At 41.1% G+C, this 21,721-nt stretch overlaps 1 long non-coding RNA gene across 1 annotated transcript; it reads left to right on the top strand.

The window, feature by feature from the left end:
* The first annotated feature begins 1,751 nt into the window (after nucleotides 1–1,751).
* LOC115606288 lies at nucleotides 1,752–3,153 on the top strand. The gene is made up of 2 exons (XR_003990875.1): nucleotides 1,752–2,082; nucleotides 2,792–3,153. It is a non-coding gene; the product is annotated as an uncharacterized LOC115606288 (long non-coding RNA).
* Nucleotides 3,154–21,721: the final 18,568 nt, after the last annotated feature.

The raw sequence follows: 21,721 nt of genomic DNA, 5'->3' as shown, positions 1-21,721 counted from the left end.
ACATGGTACCATACATGCACATGGGGGTAAATCAATGATGCAGCCGCAATCTTAATTCCACCATGTCCTAGTTTGTCATGCTGAACTTTGCAATACCTTCACTGGATTTCTCTGCTTAAAAAAGCAGAACTGTAAAACCAAAACCGGCACAATGAATAATATCTTTCAACATCCCTTCTCTCTCAGTGGAGGGGACAAGTGTTTTGACACACAGGAAACAAACCGATACCTTGTGACTTGATGGGGTAACTGTATGACAGGGAGATACTTTGTCACCAGAATTCACAACTATATTTTGGAAGCCGAACGCCAGGACTCATGCCTTGTTGGCTTAGTATTCTCCTGCAGCAATAAGCCACTTTTTCACATGTTTGCTTATTGCCCTGGCCGATCAGAAATAAGGAACAACTCATAGAGGAGAGAATACGTAGCCTAACATTTTCCAGTTTGGAAAAGAGATAAGTGAGTGGGAGATATAACAGGTCTGTAAATTCCTAAGCAGCAGAGAAGTTGAACAGGGGAAGTCTCAAAATAGAAGTAAAGGATACCCAGTGACAGTATGAAGAAACCACTTTAAGCAAACAGAAAAATATACTGCCATAGGGGGCTGTGGAAAAAAACCCTGCATCCGAGTGACAAAAGTTGAGACAAAGTCACAGGGCATAAAGCAGCTATTAAGCACAGCGGTTAGGGACACAGTTTTGAAGTGGGAAGTTTGTAAAAGGTTGGCAGCCTAAAAGTTGGCTATGAGGAACAAGTTACTTTCCACAAGTCCTGCTTCTGGTACCCTCACCTAAGAATCGCTTACTGGCTGTCCACTGCCAGGGTCAGGAAGCTATGTGACTACTAAGCCAACAGGACAAGCCTTCTCCTAATTCTTAATTATATTTTTGTAGCTTAAGAGAAAATAAAAGTATAAACTATGATGAAGTAAAACTGCTCGTAGTTTAGCAAGTATTGGGTGGTTTTTAATAAAAATACAGTTACAATCTCATAGTTGGCGATTAGTTCAGTAACCACCCAACTCCACTGTCAGGTATGGCACTGACACAAAAAGCAGATTTTAAGTGAGTTTTAAGAACATACTAATCTCTGTGCAAACTACTGCAACATCTGTTTTCTTAATTTAAAGAGACATAGAAAACCAAACATTTCTATTTTCCCTTATCTTTTTTAGGTTTCATTTTCATTATACATCCTTTTAAATAGCTATTGTTGCTGATGTGGCTATCCAATCTTGTGAATTCTACAAGAAAATCTTGGGTTTTAAACAACACTGATAGATACGTTAAAGGATTGAAACAACATGATCATCCATTATGTTAAAAAAGACTCAACTGCAAAAAACTACTACTGATAAATTCTTCACATTTGTTATTTTTGGTAATGATATCCAGTTTCATAAATAGAGTAATATTCTTGCAAAGCACAAGATAGAGATTACAGAAAAGCAAGAGATGGACAGCAATTAATGAACAGCTTTTTTCTTTTTTTTTTGGTTGGTTGGTTGGTTGGGTTTTATTGGTTTGATTTGTTGTTTTGTGGGTTTTGGGGGGTTTTCTGGGGTTTTGGGTTTTTTTGGATTGTGGGTTTTTTGGCTGGGGTCTTTTTTTTTTTTTTTTTTTTTTTGGTAGTTTTCTAACTGTATCCAAAGAGCCCAGTAAGAACTGTTTTCTCTTTGCTGTATAAACATATGTAGAGGGAGAAAGTCTCAAGTACAGAAATCTTATAGTATAAAAGCTTGGGTGTTCCAACCTCTATGCCTAATAGTAATTTTATACATGGAAACACTTGTCTTGTACTCTTCTTGTTGTCAATAGACTGAAGCTGGACTCTCCAGAGGAATGTTCAAGGGCAGCCAGGGCAGAACCAGCCCTAGAAGTGCCAGTCTCTACTCCCTGCACCCTGAGCCCTGGCAGAGACCCCAGCACCTTGTCTTCCTGCAGGAGCAGCCCTTGCTGTGAGCGCTGGTTTCAGGAGACAAGGGGCATACATGTGAATAAAGACATGGAGATGAGGATACAACTCAGTGGAGGTTTCATTTCTCATTTCAAGATCAGCTAACCTGGGAAATGCTGAGTGGTAAGGGACCCAGAAGGTGAAGACAAGAAACTTGTGACTGATAGGAGGCAGCAGGGGAAGATGATTCAAAAGAGGTTTAAATGACCTATGCAGTCAGGAAAAAAAATCTTCCAGCACCAGTTTGCATATCCCTACGGAGGTAGAAAATGCAGCACTTCATAACAAAGAGGAAGAACTTGAAATACCAAGACTTGAGATGATGAAGACATGACAAAGTTTTGATGAAGCGGCTGGGAAAGAAAGTATAGCTTTTAGAACTGTTACAAAGAAAGTAGCTGTGTCATTTCAGGTCTAGCCTGAATATGCATATTTAAAAAGAGACAAAATCAAAAATGACATCCAGATGGCAAGCTTAAAAGAAAGAGCACCATAGCGCTTTATATAATGACAGGGAAAAAAAGATTTCAGGAAGTGCTTGGGGGAAAGATTCAGAACTCTATTTTACATTGGCAGCCTGGCAAAGATGTGGGTTTGGAAGGTTAGAGGATGTGTATGCAGTAAGTGACATATTGAAAGCTAAAAAGCGCTCTGTGAGAACGTAATAGCTTAATTAGAAGAAAACTTGTTCACAGCCTTATCACAGAAAAAAGTTACAAAAATATTTGGACATGAGTCAGCATGGTAGGTAACTAACACTGAGTTATTCCACTAATTTAGGATTATATGCATGCCTCATGGTTGCATTTGTTTATTTACCTTGCTCAAACAGGCCTTAAACATCACCCCTGTGCTGAGTGGATATTGCGACGTAAGGAGATCCATGTGCTGCAATTCCCACCAAGGACTCCACCACTGACCATAAGAAGATGAGAGGAAAACAGCTCTCTCAAGCCATTAAACAAGAAGCTTGGGAAAAATGTTACAAACAGTTAGATTTTCCGTGGGATAGGAATGTAAGACCTCATTCAGAATAAAATGGGCAATAATTGGTCCTATGTATAAAAAAAAAAAAAAGTGAACTATTATTACACTTGCAATGAACACCCAGAAACTAGAAAAGATGAGCCATTTCTCCTCAGACACACTTGTCAGTTTCTATCTGAGTAAGAAGTAAAACTATTTTCAGCCAAATAGCTACAACTTTTTATAAATGTTCATCTATTTTTGCATCTACCTATTCCAGTAACGCAGTCTACGATAAACACTTCAACATGCGCCATTTTCTCTGAGGCTTGAAATTGATCTACAAAGGAAAAATACTATGTGCCCCCTTTTTTGTGCTATAGTTTGTAAGATGAGCTTGTAAATTTTTATTAATTATTACGATAGGACAAGAGGTACGATAGGACACTAAAACAGGGGAAGTACAGGTTAGATGTAAGGAAGAAGTTCTTTACTGTGAGGGTGGTGAGGCACTGGAACAGGTTGCCCAAAGAAGTGGTAAATGCTCCATCCCTGACAGTGTTCAAGGCCAGGTTGGACAGAGCCTTGGGCAACATGGTCTAGTGTGTGGTGTCCCTGCCCAAGGTAGAGCAGTTGGAACTAGATCATCTTAAGGTCCTTTCCAAACCAAACCATTCTGTAATTCTATGATTACTTCAGCAATTCAGTTATGTGTATGCCAGGTAGTAATTACAGAACAATAACACCCCAAAATAAAATAGTAAAATAAACTGTGTAGGAATAGGATTTTTAGACAAGATTATTTAAGTTTATGATGGTATGTGTTTTCCCTAACACTTACATAACTGCTCTGAGCAAATAACATGTGGGCAAATTTTTTTTTTTTTTTTTTTTAGAGAATGCACCAGCATCAGTTCTTTAATGAGCAGGTCGGGTTTGGCATTCAGGCAATCCTCTAGCTAACCAAGCAGCCCAATATTGATTTTTATTTTCCATACATATTTAGATGTTATGTATTTCTGTATTTTTACATATTTATTTATTTATACATTACTTTGTGATATTGCTAGGATAAAAAAAGCAGGAAAGAAACCCAAACTAGTATCTTCTAGACCATCCCCTTAGACCCTAAAAACATGAAAGTGAGCCCAAAAGAATATTTCTCCACAAATCACCTCTAAATTACTACTTGCAAGAAGACTTCTACTCTATTGGAGAGTGCACGTTTTTTGGTCTCCTTCTAGATGAAGTGAGTAAGTAGGGGTACAACTGTTGGTTGTGGTACACAGCAGAAGCAAACCCGGGACAGATGGCGTTTCCTTGCTGTTCAGCACAAGGGCCCTCCGGAGCAGGGTGGCCATGTCCATGGTGCACTGTAAAGTGTGGGACCTTCAATCCCTTACACCACAAATGTCTTTGTCTACTCTGGTCACCAATGTTCTGTCTTCCTCGCAGTATAGGACCACAACAGAGCATTCCCAGAGACTGGTGAGCCCCACACATGCCCTCAGTTGCTGTTCATGCCACTTACAGAGAGCTACCCAAGACCATCACAGGGGTCTTCATGGCATCTTCTATGACCTATGTCTGGGCCAGAGGAATAGGGCAAGGCCAGATGTTGCTGGCTAATGGACCTCCAGCATCCCAGAGGAGCTTGTGTTATGGTGCTTGTTCCTTGGTGGATGACTACATTCACAATTTCTCAATACAGGGGGCACATTGAGCACCGTCTCTCAGGTGCAGGCAGTCCTGAGCAAGCCCTGCAGCTCCTGACTTGCTGCCATCAACCTGTCAGTGGCTGGTTCAGGGCTGAGAGCAGAGATAACACCTGCAACTCTCTGTCCCTGTGCTTGTCTCTGTGTACATCCCCAATGGCAGCACATGCCACCTGCAGGAAGGCAGTCTGGGGGAATTCACAGCCTGCCAGGCTCTCGTTCACGCCTGAGTGAGCTGCCGTTCTCCCATGTCACACTGTGGGAGAGCCCCTCCAGCCTGATGGTGCTTCACAGCCAAATTCACTGAACCCACCACCTCCACAACGTGGGGGACCTCAGACAGGAATGAACCAGCAGTGCTGTCAAAGATAATCCCACAAACCACAGCTGGATTTCCTTGGCCAGAAAATGAGCTACCTTAATCAATGCACACAGCCACTTCGTGGATCACGGTATGACTGGAGCCTCTGCCCCGCACGAGACACAGAAACTGAGGTTTTGATTCTTCACTGCCAAAAGGCTAAACACTATTGGCTTCCTTTCCCCTTGTACAGGATAGAAGAAACTTCTAATTTCCCCCTAATACTCACAGGGCTATTTGCTTTCCTACATTTACGATGTTTCCACAGAGCAATGAGAGAGAGGCAAGATAACAGATAGTTCTTGGGTAGGAAATGCCTGGATATCCAAAACAGCCTCTGAATCTCAAGGTTGGGAACAGCCAGATTTTCACCCACCTCTCAGTCATGCATGATCCTGCTGCCTCAAAATGGAAAGAGGCAATTAGCTTTTACCACCTGCCCCAAGAAACTTTTTCCTTGTGAAAAACCTGAGGGTTTGTAGCCACATCATAGTTGGCTTCTATTGCTTTCCTGGTGTTGGCAAGATAGATAGTGCAGCCAAGAGAGCTGCAATGTCAAAGCCTATTTCCACTACTCTCACAAATCTCCCACACCAGTACTGCTCTTCTACATCCACTTAATTGTGATAGTTAGGCTTGAACAGAGAAAGAAAGGGCAAGAAATTACTTACATAGGTTGGACTAAATCAGCTGTGCCTGACAACATTTCTTATAATGTACATGGTGAGCAGTCTCAGAGGCATTGGTGGTTACCCTCAGCATTTTATAGAAGACGAATGAGAAGTCCAGAAGGCTGAAGAGGATAAATACATTAAAAGAGAGAAAAGGAAGAGTAGAGAATTATGGATCTGTCACTCTAATTTCAGTTTCTGAAAAAAGTATTAAAACAAATAATTGAACTGTTTGTACAGACCTGGAAGAAAACAAGGAGATAACTGGCCACCTATATGTTCTTCTCCAAGAACAAATTGTGTCAAATCAGAATATCTTTCTCCTATGATCCACTAACAGGCATTTGAGTAGGAGGAAGCAGTACGCATTCTATATCTTGATTTTAGTGAAGATTCTGATACTGTCTTTCATGATGTGCCTATAAACAGGCTAGTTCCCTGTGTCATGTTAGATGGCAGCACTAAAGCTGGAGCAGGGCAGGTGGGAACACTGGAATAAGTGATTTTCAGAGGTTCTTTGACAAAATTGCGGATAGTGCCACAGAACTATCTATGCAGAAGACCTGACCTTATCTAGTATTATTGAATATTTCAGTAATAACCCAGATGATGAAATAAGAAAGCACATGTCTTACATTTTCAGAGGCTGGATGGTGGGGGAGAAAACAAGACTTCCAAATGACCACAAGAATTAAAGAAAAGTTCTAAAAAGAGAGAATGTAATTCAGAAACAACAAATGCACTGTTCTGTATGTAGACAAAAATTTGTTAATTGTCTGATTGCAGTTAAGTATACTAACGGGGGGAAAAAAAAAAAAAAACAACCAAAAAACAAACAACAAACCCAAACCATTACTTTCCCTTCCCTGGTGCTTTCCCTAGCTGCTTGGTTATACAACACTTGAGCTTGAATTCCCTCTTTTTACTTCTATGCTTTCAGAAATATCCTTCCTTGTATTTTATTTCTTTTGCTAACTTACAGTGTAATTTCCATGATAAAGGCTTGTATCACCACTTTAGCATAACTCCTTAGTATGATGACCTACATTTTATTTTCTCCATGTTTCCTTCTTACACTGAGATCAAAGGAGAGCTAATGATTGAGGCACTCTGGTCTTACTTAAATTCCTGCCCTCCTTTTGCACTCAGGTGGTGTGTGCCTGTGCTTCATAGCATTTCTTTAGCAAAATGCCAACTCTGCTATTTCCTATAAATGCACTTTTTGTAAGGCCACTCACTTGCAGCCTCATTTCTCTTTACTTTTACCCTTCACGACCATTCCCATGGATTAATTTTCATATGCAATTTTTCTAGAATTCATTCTCCCAGTATTTCTGTACCTCAACCGGATGCAGAGTGCCGTCTGCTTAATTCTGAGAACTCTAAATCCACACAGGAGCAAATGCACTAGGAATCATTTACTGAAATGCATGACCTTGAAATAGCATAGTTCCGTAGCACAGATGGAATTTACCAGATGTCTGAGGCTATGAAATGATGAGATTTAAAAGATTCAGTACTTCAGAGTGGTTTAAACAACTGAGATTGCAGTATACGATAGAGATACTGGAAGTCTATTTCAGCAAGCACATTTATACATGGAACCATGCTTTTTGTGCCCAGACTAGTTTACCCATCCTGCCGCTACAGTGTGCACTTCCCTGTGTAATGCAGGTACATCCTGAGGACAGTGAAAGGTTTGCTCTTCATTGATATGAAATGTCAGGTTCTTCCTTGAACCATCAGAACTGTCTGGTGGTATGATAAATGCTCTCTTGTTGGCTGTCCAATGTTTGGTTCTTCATGCCACATTCTGATCTCTTGCTGGTGACTGAAAAGACTGAAAATCCGTATAATGCGAGATCAGCATCTAGCCAGAAGAGCTGTCCTTCAAAACACTCACATTGCCTTTTAAATTTTCAGTGCTAAAAATAGGGCAGCAAGGATTCTTCACCTAGGTAGTGTCTTAAAACAATACTGTTGTTAGCTATGGAGTTTGTACAGCAAAGTCCTGACTGTATAGAGCTTCGTAGATACATAAACTTTAGTCTTTCTCTGGCTAAAAGCTGCCAGAGGACAAGAATTTCTTTTAAGGAAATATTTTTCCTGTTCCCACTCTCTTTTTCATGCATCTTATCTCCAAAGTGCCACATTTCTTCATTCCTCCAAGATGCCCCAACAGCTGAAGCTTCCCTTACTATTTTCATCGACTCTTAGGTAGACCATGGTTGCCTATTAAATATAACAGGGCATCTCTACTGCTAGTAAATAAAGGACAGACTAGTCTGTCTCTGTTTTCAAACGTAACAGCTTGCTGAAATCATTGCTGTTACTTAGTGGAACTCTCTTTCCTCAGCCTGCAACAATTTGCCTCAGCACTGTCGTTTCATCATGTAAGGGTTAGTTGCGGATGAACGGGAGAAGGTTCAGCAGTTCATTTTCCTTGGACGTGAGAATTGAGATGCCAGTGTAAAAATCCTGTAAGATGTGTTTCTTTCTCCTGTATACTATTCTTCCCATTTTTTCTTCTGAGGGCAACTCCTTGTTGGCAAACTCTCTCTCTCCCAATCTCCTCTGCTGGTCTTGTCCTCAGATTCCTCCACCAAGTCCTGCAGCCTAGCAGTCTCATCACAGCCCCTGTGCTTCTCAACACATGAACAATGAAGTTAATTCCCTTTCCACCCTCTTCCTATCATTGACAGGCCAAGGAGCCCCTTCTCAGGGCAGGGGGTGTTCTGAGGTACTGCTGAATGCCAGCTTAGAGTCCTGGAAAAGTGTTTTCTCCAAAACTCAACAGATATACACTGCCCAGGTAAAATTATTGTCTTCTGCTTGCCACAGTTTAGGTATGGGGAAATAGGAGTGGAAGAATTGCTGAAGGTGAGAGAATGGGCAGTTTCAGAGTTTCAGCAATTCCTCCTCCTCTCATTTTCCTCCTACTCCAATCTACATACCTCAAGGAAGCCGCCCCACACACATAGCAGAACACTCTGTTATTCAGAATACTTTCTGTTCAGCACCAGAGGCACTTGAACTTTTGGTTCAAAAGTGATATCAGCAGACTTTGCCAAATCCATCATATTTTGACCAGTGGGGCCTATTTCCAAGAAGAAAAACACTTGTTCAAGTATGTGAAATTAGTTTGTACCAAGATTTCAGCTGAGGAATTAACACATACTTTTTCATATTTGTACAAGTTGGTTTTTACCACCAATTTAAAGAAACAGTATTAGTGGATCACACCAGTGGATTCTGTACCAACATGTCATGACTCAGTTTCTGTCCCATGGAAATTACCATCTAAAGAGACAGAAGAAATATTATTATCCCATTTGCAGACAGGGCATTCAAGCACAAACATGCTAAGGAATATGCCTGAGGATATGCAGAAAGCCTACACCAGTCAAGTGAGCCATACTGGGGAATAAACAACGTAAGCCCTTTACTCACTCCTTCTCCAGACACTGTATCTTCCTTGAAATCAGCCTACAAATTCATCACCAGTAACACCGCAGATGAAGAAGCTGTTGAAATAGATTGTCATTTTCTCATATACATGAGAATGAGGGACGGAATCAATAAGAATCAAGGAGATCAATATATCTGCTGTAGAAATTAATTAAATTTAATATATATTTATATATATTTGTAATTTGTTTTAGAAAGAAGAAATTATATTATTTTCTCTATGCTCTCAAATCATCGAATATATGAACCTATCTGAAAAGTGAAAATGTACCTACCAACTGAAGAATGGGGAAATGAAGGTAAAAACAAACAGGCCCGCTTGATAACAAGTGCATGATAAACAGACATTTTACTGAAAAGGAGACTTTTCAGATATTTCCATGACATGTTGTTGCCACTTGAAATGTGGTGCCTTCTGGTGCTGTCTCAGAATATCTGGCAGAACATGTTGGATGTAATCAGACGCTATTTTTCCAATGTATAATTTTTTTTAAGTTCTGTCTTCTCTGATAAGCATCGTGCAAGACGAATGTTCTACTTGCTAAATAATTTCCTTCAGAAAAACAGCACAAACACATCTCTAGGATTTTCTGTTACTAGCAACTGTGACTCCCATTTTTTACAGTCCACAACAGAATAAAGCAAAATTTTTAAGAAGCTTTGGCTCACTATCAAATCCTCTATTAAAGCAAAAGTTATATAATATAAAATATATAATAATATATAAATAATAATGGAATTACAATAACTATTTAACCTACCATTAAATCTAAATATATCTTTCTATTAGTTACATAGAATAAATAGTCACGTTGAAGAGTTTACACTGCAGGCCCACTGAAATGTGGGCATTCACCACTCACTGAATTCTCTCATGTGCTTTAAATGGCACTTTTCTTTACTACCTTGAAGTAAATGATGGCTAATCACTAATATTCCAGCAGACTCTTACCCAAATACATCATTTCTTGGTTCCACAGGTAGAATTCGTGCATGGACATTTTCCAAAAGCATTGGCAAGGTGAGGGCCTGATCTTAACCAGCATTGTTTGGAAAAGCAGAACAGAAAGGAAAGTGGTGAAAATGAAAATCAGCAGAGACAATGCTAAATAACATTAACATTTGTAAGATACCTGACTCTGAGGTCAGCACATCTTCCCTGGCTGTGGCACAGCTTGTGCAGGAAACCAGGAAGCTTTTTCTTACATTTTCAGGTCAGTGGGGAGCTGTGTAAGGAATGCAGAAAGTGACCTGCAGTTTTCCTGGGTTCTGGCATCAAGTCTAGTGCATTAGATTTGCACTTCTTCAAAACAGCTTATAAGATGCTAGCAAATATTTGTGCATTTGGCTCCCTGCAAACGAAAACATTTAAGTTCTTGCTTTAGCACTGCCTGATAACAAGGAACGCAGCGAAATAGGAGTAGATCAGGAGATTAAATTCAACTGTGCTGAGGTCCCTGCAACCGTGGTATGCACTGCTGCACCATTATGGACAAGATGCATTCTGGTTCCCTGGACTGGAAAACTGTGCACATGGTTTGAAGCTCTGCCTTCCCACAAGTTGTCTTTCCACCTGCCACATCTCACCCCAGCCATCCTCCCCAGTACAAGGCCTCCCATGCACAACATTTTTGCTCTGGTGATATTCCTGCCTCACTTCTCCTTGTCCTGATCCAGGTAATACTGTAGGCTTGCTATCTAGGCCTCCTCTCAGTGCTGAGTTTGGTCACAGGTGGAGGCAGAATGAGAGGCTTGACACCACAGTCATGGCAGCTCCCCTAGGAGGACACCCAGAGCGTGTCTCTTCCTGGACAGCCCTTTGCTTGGGGAAGAAGATAAAGGCATTGAGTCTTTGTCTCTTCAGTCGCTTTGCACCTTCTCAGTTGAAGACTCTGGGCCAGGGAGATGAGCTCAGACCAGTGGGTCAAACAGCAGCAAGATGCAGAACTTCCAAATGAAACCCGCTGGCACCACCACTGCACTGCACAGTGGTCACCCCTCAGAGCCTTGGGACTTCTGAGTTGCACCAGCCAGCAGCCAAGCAGGCTGTGGTGGACAAATCCAACACAGACAAAGTCATGATTAAAGATCACGAGGCCATCCTCCAAACCTTTTCAGTTTGGACTGCACAAGTCAGAGGGTATCACTGAAACATCCAGCCCACTGCTCTCCAGAGATTCCCTCTCTGACCAGGCCCATTCTCCCATCCAGTGCCTGCCCCAGAGCAGCTGCAACTACTTAACTCACTTACTACCACTCCTTTGTCAGCAGGTCTCACCCACCAGCAGGCTTACAGACATCCTAGCAGGCTTTGCTAGAAGGCCTCATACCCATGTTTTCCCCTTCTCCAGCATGAGGTTCAAAGGGAATGCTGAAACCTTTTTCCCAAGAAGGATCATTCACAGCATAAAGTGTAAGAGGCTGAAACCCCTCTGTGCTGTTGGGTGCTGAAGCCATACCCACACAACAGTGGGGAGAAGGGCTAGTTTAACCACATGCTGTGAAATGCTGAGTAAGTGCAATGTGCTTTTTTCTTTGACTACAATATGTCAGGTCCTGATTGACAGACTAGACACAAATGTGCAAACTGCACAAGCTGCATAAATCAGTGCAGCCCTGATGACTGCTGTGTCCTACACAGCTTCTGTAAGGAATTAGCTGAGCCTTTCCATATGGACCAAGAGAACAAGAACTAGTTTCTTCAGCAGCTTTATGCCTATTTTCTGCAGTCTGTGAGTAGCTGGAGAAGCCAGATGACCCCCTGTCTGACCATGCAGGTCAAGGTGGAGTCCAATTAACTATACACTACTTTTCTATCTCACTCTGTTTCCTAGAGCAGGGGTTTAGGTTTTCTGCTTTACCCACTCACTCTCCAGGGAACCTCAACCCATACCTCTGAGCAAGCATAGTTACTCTGACTATGCCTGTCCTGGCCCCCTGTATTTTTTGACCTTTAGATCATTCTTTCATGTGGCTGTGACTGCTGCCTGCCTCCACAATCCTCAGGAAACATCACAGGCTGAGGGCTACATGTTTTGCTGAAGAAAAATGTGTCTGACAAGTGGCTGTGCCATGCAGTTCTGGAAAGGGGGAGGGTGAGGAGAGATTTGCTTGCTGTCATCTTCTTAGAGGCAGCGGAGAGAGTAGCAGAGGGAATAAGGCTTCGTAAGCAACTCGAATGAGGGAGTAAGACTTGACTAGGGCTAGAAAGGCAAGGGATCAGCCCAGCTGTCTGGATCCTGCAGGACAAAACAAGCAGCCTTTCACCAAGGAAACCTTTTTTATCTCTAAGGAAACCGGCTATTTCACCATTTACCCAGGCTTTTGGCCAACTGCTCTGCTCATGGAGTGGACATGCCTTCTGAACCTCACTACAGGCCACCTGCGCACTAGGTGTTATTAAGAATTTCTGTTTTGTGGAGAGGAGATGTCCCAGTGGTCACCATGTGGTGTGGAGCCTGCTTCCATTTTGTGTCCTTTCAGCCTACACCTAAAGAGGTCTCTGAAGAGAGGGGAACACAGCAGACATTACTCTTCCTTATTTTCCATTGACTGGTCTACCTAGCACTTCTTGGGAGCATAACTCATTGGCTGTAGAGGGAGCCAGCAACTATCCTGGCAGAACCTGCAACTTGTACCCACCAAGGAGTGCTCAAAAAAAAAAAAAAAAATTCATAGAAAATCAGTTCACTTACTCAGGCTGGAATGAGAAGTACTGGCACAGAGGACAGCTGATGCGGGCTGGCGCTAGGAGCAGGCTGAAGAGATTTCCTGAATTTGTCTTCTCTGGGGGACTCTGTGGTGCCTATAAACCGGATCTAAAGGATACCTTCTCCTTGTGACTATTCTGCATGGTCTGTCCAGAGCATGGATATTCAAAGGAGTGTCTAATTTAGTAGTGTACTCTCACTGGAAGATGTGTTCAAGATGTCTATATCACATTGTAACATGGGGAACAGCTGCCACATCACCACTCTGCATGGTTCTTTCCTCAGGTCCTCAAAGACACCTTGAACTTGTTCCCATTACCAGCTGGCATCCTCCTGATAGTGCTGCAGTGCCGTTTCCTCTAAGCTTGATTAGGTTGCTCTGCACTGGATTTCCTGGAAGAGAAGAGGGATTGATGTTACCAAACAAAACAAAAAGCCCAACAGGAAAAAAAACAGAGAGAGAGGGAGACAGGAAAGAGATAGGTGCTTCAGCAAAGGGGAACAGCAACAGAAGGTACAGCAAGCAAAGCAGGGAAAAGATTAGGTGTGAGAATTCTCAGGGAAGATTAAGTGAGCTGCAAAAGTTAGAGGGCTAACAGCAGGAAATATAAGGGGTCTGACATGTTTTGGGCTTTTGTACCTGCTGAAAAGCACCTCAGAGTGTCACAGGATCTCCCAGAGTAGATCACTTCAGTCTACACTGGAGGATTTTGTGACGGTGCGGCCCACTTGCTGCTTTGAACACCTTAGGAGTGGGCACACAGTAAGTACCCACCTGAAAGTGGTTTGGTTTCCTCTAGGAAGGATATAGTCTGCATGCACCAAAGCTGCTCTGTGGTTCAGACCACCAGGCAGCACATGAAGGCAACTGAGGACATGTGCTCCAGAGCCACACCAGCACTCCAAGCCAAACTACATATATATCTGTAGCTGATGGCCAGCATTGCACAAAACACAAATGTAGCTGCTGCTGTAAGGAAATTACAAACCAAAGACAAGACAGTGATACAGCCCTGAGATAAGACAGAACAAACAGGCTCCTGATTACAGCTTGGCAACAGATCAGATCACAAGCACAGTCAAACCAGGTATTGCAGGATGATTAGCCATCCCCAAGGGGATTGGGAGCAGGCAAATCTGTGGCTTCAGCCACAGCATTAAGGATCGCTGTGTGGCTGTGGCCGATGAGCCTCCTCCACAGCAGCGCTGTGCCCAAGGCAGGAGGAAGCAAGCCCAGGTTGCTCCTCAAACGAGACAGGAGAATCACATCACCAGAAGCCATTACATGATGCAGCCAAAAGGTGTGGTCTGTTCATTTTGTTTGGATTTACCTGATATTAGTGAAATGATAGAGCTTGATGTTAGTACTGGCATTAAGCTTTTTACACTTAGGCCCAAGGTGATAAAGAAGCTTTGGTTTCCAAATACTTTCGTCACGCCATGCCTCCACATTTGCCAAAAATGCTCCTCAGTTTGTTGAAAGCAAGATTTCACACTACATGTTTGACCAAACTTTTTGTAATTCCCGCTCTCAGAAAAGTCGTTTCTCATTTCATTGTAGGAAGTCATAAAACCAAACCTGTCATTCATCTATGCCCTACAGGCTTTTTAGACTCTCTTCTTCTGTCACTTGTCTTACTATTGGAGAACCATCCTAGATAATCAGGCAGTGAATTGTTAATGCTTTCCGGGGTGGGGAGTGAGGGATAAGCTTTTTTCCAGAAAGAAACAGAACAAAGCAATGTCTAATATAGACAAAACTTCAGTTTTGTTGTTTGATGACCTTTTAATGTGATGTATATCTGAACAGGGATTCATCCTCACCACTTTTCTTTCATGTCAGTCTGGATTTAATAACGAAAGGCATAGCGCAAAGACCATCTTTCTCACCATTTGGGAATGGATTGGATATGGTTATAGTCATTACATCCACAAGCAGCATGATTATATTATTTTTGTGTTTCAATACATAAAAAAAATCTGCCCTAGGGATAACAGGCAGGTCTAAGTAATGTACACATAACATATGGGCTCCTGCTGTGTATTTTTGACACTCCTTAGCAGTGAGAATTATGATCTACGGCTCTCATCTTTCAGCTGATAACATCATGACAGGCTGCAGTGACTACACAGAGCCTTCCTGAAATCAAATTGGTCTCTGAGCAAACAAAGCAGTTCATGTGTTCGTGTAAGTAAGAACAATTTAGAACTGCAGCTTAAACTGCAGCACATATAGAAACAAGCCCTAGTTACTGCAGCAGATGAAGCTGTAGTTGATAGTTGTTTCTGACTTGGTTCTGTGGTAAAGGGTCATGGTTTTATTAGGGAAATGGACAGGAACTACCAACAGCAGCTCATAGCTATGCAAAGAGGTAATCTCCGGTGGAAAAAAACCCAACCTTCACCAAATAATTAATCTTGCATTCCACTAGATATCTCTCCCACACAAATGGGGGAAGGTGTGTCATGATTCAGATCACTGCCAAAATAACACGATGTGGCATTTCTTAGTTTAATTGTTTCAACAGATCGTTTATTTTCTTCTCTAAGAATGAGTTTGATTTGAGCTCTCATCCTTGAAATAGCAGGATGAACTTCATTAAATGCAGTTTACCTTCACTGAATGACTAACATGACCCCCAGTGCTGTGAGAAGTACAGCAGACTGCACACTCTCCAGGCAGCTAAGCCAACATCGCATATTGCCAGTCACAGCCATGCCCTCCCATGTCCTTCAGCACGCGTTCAACATATGACCACAATGGTCCATGGCAAATGGTAGGAAGACCGCTAGCAAGACTCCTGAGAAGGCTGGATTTTGAGGAAGAAAGTGCAGGGGAAAAAGGGTGACCCCACCACAAAGAATTTGAATCAGACAGATTTCTACTTTCTCTCTTTTTAATCATGAGCCATAAGAACAGCCATAAGGATGTTCTTATGCCCCAGGAGTCTCATGAGAACATCTACAGGCAGCATTGAGAAGAAGTCCTTGTGTGCCTACTACACACCTTACTCAGATGTATAATTTACTCATTTCTTCAGTCAATGCTATTTTTCCACTTAGAAATGTCAGAAGTAGTTTCTTATATTAGCAGTTTCAACTCAGCATTTACTTATTAGAGACATAGTATTTTAAAATAGGTTCATAATAAGTTCATAAAGCCTTTGTAAAACCCCAACGCATTCAGCATGCACTTGTCTTTTGTACTTTTATACATCAGTTGTCTGGCTTTCTCAACAGTAAAAATGAAGACAATGAATCTCTAGTTAGACAACTGCTTCCTTAAAACACTGGATACACATCCAAGGCACTGAAATGCTTTTTAGAGAAATACTCAAGTGCATGTGTGTGACTACTAACAGGCTACTGGATTTTTTAACCATGCATTTACCATATTAAAAGAAAAATACATGGAAATATGAAGTCAGTTGTAGAAACGCACCAGAATAATGGGCTATAGTTTCCCAGACTTTTCCCTACCGAAAGGTAAACATGTATTTGTATCACTTACTAATGCACTACATTGAGATTAAGATGAGTTTGATTTGGTCTGAATACTGGGTTTCTGAGGTTAAAGTATCCATGGCAAGCACAACAAACAAGGAAGCTGGAAAACACAGTGAGGTAAGCAAAGTACTCAGCAATTCACCCTGAGAGTACCCCCCCTGTTAGGGGATCAATGCAACACTGACTGAAACTGGTGAGGATAAGAACTGTGAGCTATAAATTATGACAAAAAAAAGAGCTTCTGCAGTCACCATGGAAGGCATAGTGATATGGAGGGAAAAAATAATAAATAAATTTACTTTTTAAGTGTCCTAGTGTTTATCTGAAAGTAATCCGTAAGCTCACACAAAGTGCATTAGTTCTCCATCACTGATAATCGGAGACAATTCCCTTTCATCTTTACACTGAGATAGCCTTCCACTGCACTTCAGTAGGGCAAGCCACAGGTCACACACAAACGAAGGTTTCTTCAAGGCAAGATGTGTCAATCATCTCGTGTTAGTCATGAAAATGGAACCTGCACTATTAGAGAGTCCCCTTCCTTTGACATTGCCATAAAGGTTGGGTTCCAGCTTTTAGAAGTGATATTCACACTTCACATCTACACTGAAGTGTTTGGATTTATTTCACTAATAATTATAAAATAATATTGATAAGTATAGATATCCAAGACAGGAGGTATTCTGTGGTCCAACAACCAATATCTGTACCTAATTAACATCTTTAAAGGCCAAACGTAGGAGAAATTAAGCACCAGGACTGAGATTCTATCCATACATCCTTAAAGGGCAAAGCCTCTTGAGTCTTTCAACTCTAGACAGCACCTGCCCAGAAGGTAGCTTGCACTAGTTACTAGGGAACTTGGACTTTATCCTTACTTAAATAACACATATAACTATCATCAACACCACAAATGATACCCCTCCTCACTCCCAGCAGTAGCTGAAACAGAAATCAGTAGAATGAGAAAAGCAAAGAATAAGCCCACAGCACATATGACAACACTAAACAAATGTGAAAGCAGAGCTGCAGTTTGCAATAGCCATTCACCTTCACTTGAAATCCTGGAACAGCCAGACATGACTTAGTTAATATACACGTTAGGGCTAAAGAATGGATTCACTTACACAGTATTTGCAGTGACAGTAATTTATTCAATAAAAAGCAGCTCATGCCCACCCTGTCACAAATCTCTAGTAAATAGATTCTATTTATCTTTCCACCTACTTCTCATTCCTGTCTTCCTTGCCACTCATTATTCTCTCCCCAGCCAAGAGTCACAGCATCTGATGCGTTGCTTCACTAGTGCTCATTTCTTCAGTCAAAATCTCACCAGAGACATCCCACACTGTGAAAGCTCAATCACCACCCAATAGGATTATTGCTGACCTCCCTCCATGGCCTCCTAAACCCCTCTCGGCTCTTTTCTGCTTTGCCCTAGGCTGGTCACAGTAGAGCTCTAATAGCAAGTTATCTTCCTCTTCATACTGACTAGAAGTCCACTTCTTTCAAGGAATTCCTTTGCTAGCCTCCTGCCTTCGTGTTCGTGTTTTCCAGCTTCAGTGACTGACAGTCTCACTTCCATTTCTCCCTTTCTTTCCTGAGAGCTTTCCTAACCATCTCTTCTTGTTGAAACCCTGCATCTTTGCCATCATCTCCTTTCCTCAGCTGCAACATGCTAAAAGCAGGATTTTGTTTAAGCACTTTGGAGACATTATTAACGTTCATGGAAGGTTTTTGAGATCATAAATATCTAAAATCAGAAATCATATATCAGCCTAATACAGTGTCTATTAAAATGGGTCCTCAAGCTATGCTTGGCACATCTGTAAAAACAGAAATAGCAATAACACTAAGGAAAGGGATAATTGCTGAGAATTTCCAAGAGTTGTAGCACATGCCAGGGGTAAAGATGGAGATGGCAGTAATCAAGGTTAGACTCGTCTGCCTGCTTCTTATAGTGAAACTTTGCACTGAGCTCTCCTAATGCTCATCACCACCATGAGGGCAAAATGGGAACCCATTATCCCATAAGTTAAGGTGAATAGCTGTAGGTGTGATGGGAACATCATCTGAGGTTTGGGAGGAGAATAATGGAGGAAGGGACTGGAAGGTGGGAAATAGTGTCATAGGTTAATTTTAACTTAAAACATCAACAACAAACAAAAAAAACCCACCAGAGAGGGAAGTTAGTGAATGTGAATATAAATAGAGGTGAAATGTGAAAAATTAACTCTAAACATCAAAATATACCAATATGTCATATATGATAATTCCTATCATATATATAACAGGAATAAGCGAAGACATCAGAACAAAAGAAATGGAAGAGTGTAAAGGAGACAAGAAAGTCCAAGTGAAGTGTCCATTTCAATATTGAAACGTTTCACAGTTTTCCCAGTTTCACTAAAATAGATCATTATAAGCAAGTAGCATTTGCCAGAGGGAAGCTGGTTAGTTAAGAAAAAAGTAATAAAATATTATCAGTTCTTACTATAAACGATACTTGTATCTATGCCCAGATATTTTGCCTTTGGGAGCAAAGCAGGATTTCTCCCCCCATCTGCTGTTCTTGGAGAGATTTTATGGTATTCCCTCATGCTGTCTCCCCATGGTTCCAGTGAAGAAATCGGTGTAGTCTAGGGCTACAGAAAGATTGTAATGAATTTTATATTGAAGAAGAAACGATGACAAATCTGGTTCTAGAAAGCTAACTTTCAGGTCATCTGCTGTCAGATTACTGTTTTAATTAAGGTACTGCCTAGGAATATCAGACAGAAATTAGGAGTCTATTTCTGAACACAGCATAGAGATAAATAACACAAATTTCACCACTTCTAATAAAAGAACAAGAAAATGCTAGCCAAATCCTGTGCCCAGTTCAGATAGTCTGATCACAGAAGCTCATAGTGCAGGAGTTGGTCCTGACACAGTGGAGACACCAAACAGAAAAGAGCAACAGCGATAGACAAGAAAATAGGCAACAAAAATGGGAATTGAATCTAACAGGAAACCAGGACTTTGAGGACACAGATTCTTATTTGCTCACTTTCCTTCTTTTCAAAGCTGTGATAATGGTACCTGCAGTACAGTTTGCCATAAGGCCTTTTTATTATTTCTGTTTGGTTTTATGCAGGGGGAGTCACTCAAGAGTTTGATAATAGAAAGAAACATTAAAGGTTATTAAAAAAGCATGATAAAATCCAAATTTTAAACAGGCTTGCAAATGAGCCTTGTCCTTACCTCTTCACTGGAGGAGAAAGCTGGAAACTCATATTGTACACCACTGATAAATACTCACCTGATGTAGTAAGACCTGCACTAAGTAAACTCTGAAGTCGAACATATTTAAGAAGTTCAGTGGAATTTTCTGCTTTTCTATTGTAGGTCTTCTAACCAACTTTTGCAGCTCATTCAGTATGAGGTCCTATAGTGCTACAGACATCATATAATCTTCTTAATTACTACCAACCGTTACTTCTTCACTATTCATCATTTTTTCATACTCTGGTAGATTGCTTGTCCTCATTTTAATCAGTCAACTCATCCCACGAGTCAGAATCTGTATAAATGTCAAGTCAATACTTAATTCTGTTAAGGTTGAAATTTAAAACCTTATCTCATAAACCAAACTTCATTTTGCAGTCTGGGCTGTGAGTCAAAGTCAGGTGACATGAGGGAAAGCTCAAAGAATTGGAAGAAATTCCTGGAATATTTTATAAGTGAGTGACAATAAATTGCGTGTCCCACCAAATTCCACCTCAGGTAGATCCCTGCCACCCTAGACTAGAGCGTATTGTCAAAGGCTTACCATTTCCAGTAAAGATTATTGTATTTTAGTAGGGACTTTAACGGATATTCTGCATCCATTAGTGGCCTGCTCAGTGCTGGAAGGCTTAATGAATTGCTACAGATACCTAGAAGAGTATATTATCACTCACTTTTTGGAAAAGTACCAGGCAGATTATAAAATGATACCCTTTTATATTTTTTTTAATTAATAACTAAGGAGACACTGCTTTTAACTGCAAGAAAATTCAGTAATCATTAAGTACAGAGAGATCACACGCCATATACAAGTTAAAAGGAAATATATAAAGGTGCCTTTGGACAACAGTAGGTCCCGAATCTACAGAGATTTTCTAACTCCAAAGCTTCAAGAAGACACCATTTTCATGATTTGATAGGAATAGAAAAGTAGAGACATGCTCCTGCTTAGCTATTTGCTGGGAACTCAGTCTCCCAGCATGGTGACTTTTTTCTTGATGGTTTAGATAGAGATGTAAGATTGAATTTACTGCTAAATGAGCTTCATAATATTAGCGAATGAGGTGGCACTGCTCTATATTTATAGTCTTCTTGGAAACACAAGATTCATCTGCCCTTTCCGAGACAGACACCAATGAACAGACTAAGAACTCAAACATTTTCCAGAAAACGATAATTTTATCTTTTTTTTTAGGTTCATATTGTTTTACTTATTTTAGATATAATCAAGCAGAGACACTAAAAGCATGGGGCTTTGAGCTGCTGAGTACCCTGAGTTTTCTGTGAAAGATATGCTTAAACAAGCCAGGTAGGATGCATCCCTGGATGGGACGTACTTAGCCTGTGAGAAGTAAGGAGCATTTTCCGACTTCTCATAAGCCCCTAAGACTGATTTGCAGGCACTAGTAAGGAAAATGCAAACAAAACAAAACAAGCTGAGCTTGGAAATGTAACTTCTCATTTGAGGAGAACCTACAGCAGAACAAGTGCAACCTTTAGAAGTGTCAGCACTAGACCTGGGCATTCACCTCTCTGGAAAGCGTCCTCTCTTCCGGTGACTGTGGGGCCGCATAACTACAAACTCAAGTCATCAATATCTGGGGAAAGATTGTAATTTTTTTTTTTAATTGCTTGTTTTAAAGCAAAACCTAAAACATTGAGACAGATTCATTGGCTTATAAAAAACATTTCTCAGATACAGGTCTTCAGGATTTAGTATGGACTTTAATAACTAAATTCCCAACTAGCCTTGAGGCATGACCAGAACAACTTTGGCAAAATCTCCCATCCTGAGCAACTGGGCATGAATTTTTACTCCCTGAAACATAAAAACCCCTCCACTATTGACTGGAATCGAAACCAACCTCTCTTTTTTTTTACACATCGCTTAGACAAATAGGGTGGGGTTAAAGTGTCCTCACAGTAAGGGAAGGGGGATGCGGAGCTACAACAGAAAGGAGACAAACAAAAGTCATTGTTTTGTTATCCTCCATGCTGGCAACCACACCCCTGTTGCCCACCATCCTGCTTTCAAACCCACATCCTATTAGGGCACTGCAGAGAGTGCTTCCAGCTCAGACCAACTTGTGCTGGGGG

The sequence above is a fragment of the Strigops habroptila genome, chromosome 4 (genome assembly GCF_004027225.2).
Source record: "Strigops habroptila isolate Jane chromosome 4, bStrHab1.2.pri, whole genome shotgun sequence".
Classification (NCBI taxonomy): Eukaryota; Metazoa; Chordata; class Aves; order Psittaciformes; family Psittacidae; genus Strigops; species Strigops habroptila.
This window is presented reverse-complemented; position numbering and strand designations above follow the sequence as displayed.